The sequence below is a fragment of the Pteropus medius genome, unplaced genomic scaffold (genome assembly GCF_902729225.1).
Source record: "Pteropus medius unplaced genomic scaffold, Ma_sr-lr_union100, whole genome shotgun sequence".
Lineage (NCBI taxonomy): Eukaryota > Metazoa > Chordata > Mammalia > Chiroptera > Pteropodidae > Pteropus > Pteropus medius.
Window position 1 is genome coordinate 2,594,229 of NW_024344241.1, and position 5,018 is coordinate 2,599,246.

Genomic DNA, 5,018 nt, shown 5'->3' on the forward strand with positions numbered 1-5,018 from the left:
ATTAAGGTTCTCTTTGTGGGAAAGTTTTTAACTTTCAATTTGATGTACTGAATACATATGACTATTGTTGAACTTATTGGTATAATATTGTTCATAACATTCCCTTTTTTATTGTTTTAAAGTCTGTAGAATCTATAGCAACACCTCCATGTTAATTTTTACTATCGGTAATTTGTGTCTCCTCTTCCTCACTTTCTCCTGGCTAGAGTCTGGGTAGATCCATCTAACTAGAGGCTAATCAATTTTATTCATCTTTTTGAAGAACCAGCTTTTAGCTTCATTTCCTTTTCTTTATTGCTTTTCAGTTTTCTATTTTACTGATTTCCATTCTTTGTTTCATTTTGGGCTTAATCCAATCTTCTCTTTCCGATATTTTAGGATAAAAGCTTAGTCGTTAATGAGAAACCTTTCTTCTACTGAAGGCATTTAATGCTATAAATTTCCTTCCAAGTACTGCTTTAGCTGGACCCCACATTTTGATATGTTTTCATTTTGATTCCATTTAAAATTTATGATTTACTTTTGACCCATGAGTTATTTAGAAGCATACTGTTTAATTTCTAAATATTTAAGGATTTTTCAGATATCTATTATTGCTTTCTATTTTAATTATGTTGTGGTCAGAGTACATACTTTGTATAATTGCGATCCCCTAAAACGTAATGAGTTCTTCTATGGCCCAGAATATGGTCTTTCTTGGTGAATATGACAAATGCATTTGAAAATTATGTATTCTGCTGGTTGGGTGTTCTAAAAATGTCAGGTCAATTCAGTTGATAGTATTGTTCAAGTCTTCTCCTTTCACTGATTTGCTGTTTACTTATGCTATGAATTACTTAAGGAGGAGTGTTGAAATCTCCACTTATAAACTGTGAATTTGTCTGTTTCTCCCTTCTGTCATGAAACAATCTGTTTCATGTATTTTGAGTCTTTCTTTTTTGGTGCATACAAATTTAGGATTGTTAGGTTCTCTTGATGAATTACTCTTTGACATTTTGAAAAGTTCCTCTTTACCCCTGCTAATATTCATTGTTTTGAAGTCTGCTTTATCTGATTCTAATATAGCTTTCTTTTGATTAGTGTTAACATGATACATTTTTTGCCATTTTTACTTTTAACCTGTTTGTATCCTTATATTTAAAGAGAGTTTCTTATAGACAATATATAGCTAGATCTTGCTTTTTTATCCTATCTGACAACCTTTGCCTTTTTTAAAATTAAAATTTTGGGGGTGACATTGGTTAATAAAAATCAAGGTTTCCAGTGTACAATTCAATGTTATCTGTAATCTCTGCCTTTTAATTCAAATGTTTAGAACATTTACATTTAATGTTTAATATGGTCAACATATGCAGGGTTAAATCTACCTTCTTACTGTTTTCTATTTGTTTTTTGTTTGTTTTTACGCTACAGCACCTGGTCTTCCTAAGTGGTCTCCCATCCAAGTACTAACCAGGCCCGACCCTGCTTAGCTTCCAAGATCAGACGGGATCAGGTGTGTTCAGGGTAGCATGGCCGTAGACTATCTGTTCTTTTGTTCCCTTTTCCCTCTTTTCTTCTTTTGAATTGTTTTTAATTATTCCATTTTTTCTCTATTATGGCTTATTAGCTATACTTCTTTTACTTGTTAAATAAAAGGGCCTTCTCTATGGTTTATAATATACACTCTTAATTATCATAGTCTATCTTCAAATAATATACCACTGCATATATAGTGTGAGAACCTCACAATAGTATACTCCCCTTCCACACTTGGTGCTGTTGTTTATGGATAGCTTTGGCTGATTCAAGTGTGTGGAATCATGTCCATAACCAATATTCCCATAATACAGCAACCAGCACACAGGGCTCAACATATAGAGCCAAGAGAGAAATGGAATAGTATGGCCCATGTTAATAATATCATTATTTAGGGAGAGACTGACTACATAGTCACCAATTGATCAGAATAGTCACCATCCAACCTTAGTCCTGGAGTAGTGCATTCCAAGGCTCTGAGCTACACTGAGCACTGACCTTTTATTTGCTGGCTCATGGTGGTGTCTAGGAGAGGGTCAGGAATTTCCAAGGCAAAAACAGGGAGACAGGAGGTAAGCTAAGGACAGCAGTTATTTATTAAGCAGTTTAGAAATATTTCAGTATTTTAATACTGGTTGACACAAAGTATGCATATACCCTCGAGGTATATGTAATGTGAAACGCTCTTTATACATATATTTCTTTATGGAATCTTCAATAATATATGGCATGTTGGCTAATGCTACAGTGTGAGAGAATTCTCTAAGGGCACAAGTATCTAGGTTGATCCATCAGCAAAGCCAAACACAGGAAACAGCAGAAAGAGTTTACACATGTGTTACAAATCTTAATTGCAAGTATTTAGTACTTGCCGTCTATCAGACACTATGTGAGGCAATTCGCAGTTATTATCTCTAAACTTCACAACCTTTTAAGGGTGCACTGTTATTCTCAACATACAGATGAGGTTTAGGAGGCACGGAGAGATTAAGAATTTGCCCAGGATCACACAATGAAGAGGCACACCCGTTCTCTATCTATGACTCATTCCATTGTCCCCTTTTATCACAGCTATTCCTTCTAGTATGTGAAGAATTTATTATATGAAAGTGTTTCACTTGTATTAGTGTCTATGATACCAAATAAAGCCCAGGTTCATGCCTCATCTCTCTATATTCCTGAAAGTTCCATTAATTACCTTTCTCAGTCTAAAGAGGAATCTTAGAGCTGGAGGAACATGGGTTACTAAAGTCCCATGATTCTGGGAAATTAGCCTCATAGATATAGTAGTCAAACCACCCAACCCCAAATCCCTTAATCAGTGCCACAAGGTGTGTGTGATCTTCACAAGGCAGGACTCCCAGAGCCTGCAGCCTTTCTCAATTCAGTATTGTCCAGATGGTATATGTAGCAACTCCTTGAAAAACAGAAAGTGGCTCTTGCCTTGTATTAGTAAACTAAAAGATTAAAAATAAGATGAGTTTATATTCTATTTTAAGGCAGCATCTTTTTTCTTAGGTAGCCTTATTTTTTGAACGGGAAAGTGACTCTGCTTGCTCAGTAAAGATGAATCCAGCTTACAGTTAGCTCCTTAAGTCTGACAAATCATATTTTTTTCTTTCCTGAAAGGGAACACTAGAAATTACTGGTCCCAATCCAACTATCCAAAAGCTGTGAGGACTTTACGTAATACCAAACTCCCAAATCTGTGACCAGAATAGGAAGTACAATCACTAATGTAATAAAACAAGTGTAGTTTAAAAGAGCTTTAGTTTAATAATTAACACACTTGCCAGCTCAATTATAGCCAACTCAAAAGAAAGATACACAAAAAGAAATTGGCCTCATAAACATACTCAACTATAAATGGATTTTATTTTCCTACACTTGAAATGTAACAAAGTTTTACATGAGAACCCTTGGACCTTTATGAACTCACTATTTTTTTAAAAGCATCCTCAGAAGACTGAGGTAAAGACCCTCTGCAGTTTTATACTATTAATAGTTCTGTATTATAGAATACATAGGTGATTAGAAAATATTTTTCAATGCCAAATTAAAATATTTTACCTCAAGTTTACCATTTGATGACTAATTTTCACTAACAGGTTTGAGATTATCCTATCAACCTATCTCAAAAGTGGCAAATACTTGGAGACCATTGATCTAATTTAAAATTGAGTGATGAGTTCATTTCCTTACTGAATGTAATCAGTGTCCGGGGTTCTGTGCAGCAGCTCCCTTAACAATATGTAAATTTAAGTGACCAATGTCAGCCTAAATATTTGAAAAACTCCCTTAAATTCTTTTGCTCACAAATGCCTCCTCTGTTGAACTTCACTAAGCATTGTTCTCTAATGGCAGACTGGAACCACATCCACAGTCTCTTCCTCAGGATAAGCAAGAGATAGGATGCAGAGGACAGGAGGATAAAGCAGGTCTGAGTTTTTCCTCAGCTGATTCCAACTTCCTTATGTTGACTGAGATTCCTAATGGAATCCGGCACTTAATTGTCAAGTAGTCAGTTTTTGGAGGTGATGACATTTTTTCACGTCTTCATGTGAAATCTTGCTATGTAAAGTTGGTCAATGCAATAAACTTTGGTGCATAACTAAATGGTATCAAGATACAATGTAAGTTTATTTGTGGATCAGTTTGAGTTTAACAAAATAGGAGATGATAAAATGTTCAATTTTTTTGTATTTTATAAATGAGCTCAGAGAACACTGGTGGGTATGAAGAGACTGCTATGAAATAGCAGATACGATCACAATGTGAATCTGCTAAAAAGGGTCCACAGTTAATAAAGTAGTTTCTATATAGTGGTTAAGGGTAGGGGCTCTAGTTCCAATCTGTGTTGTATTGTTTGTACATTGGGGAACTAAGCATCTCTACACCTAACTTTCCTCATCTATAACATTTATCACCTCTGTCATTCAAGAATTATCCAATCACTTTGGTGATTCAAAGATAATCATGTATTTTACTTTCAGAAAATTTTAAAACCTGGTTGGGGATAGGAGCAGTACGTAAGAAGCAGTACATAATTATAATACAAGGAGGAAAAATCTGAAAGAGCATAAACCCTGGAGCAAGACTGCCTGGATTAGAATTCTAACTCCCACTTTCTTTGAGAAGTAGAGCAAGTTACTTAATTCATGACCCTTCACAGTTTCCTCATTTCTAAAATGGTGATAATAGTAGTTACACCTCAGAATGTTTTATGAGAATTAAGTTTAATATAAAGAGCTCATCAAAACTACAATAAGATACCATTTCATACCTATTAGGATGGCTATTATCTTAAAAAAAAAAACAGGAAAAAAAACAACTGTTGCCAAGGATGTAGAGAAGTTGGATCCCCAGTGCATTGATGATAGTAATGTAAAATATACAAACACTGTGGAAAACAGTATGGCGATTTCTCAAAAAATTAAAGTTATCTTATGACTCAGCAGTTACCCTTCTAGGTATGCACTCACAAGAACTGAAAGCAGAGA

General features: G+C 34.8%; 1 non-coding gene across 1 annotated transcript; it reads right to left on the reverse strand.

Annotated features, from left to right (window-relative positions):
* Positions 1–1,404: 1,404 nt before the first annotated feature.
* Positions 1,405–1,523, reverse strand: LOC120607793 (5S ribosomal RNA). Its single transcript, XR_005654234.1, has one exon. It is a non-coding gene; the product is annotated as a 5S ribosomal RNA (ribosomal RNA).
* Positions 1,524–5,018: the final 3,495 nt, after the last annotated feature.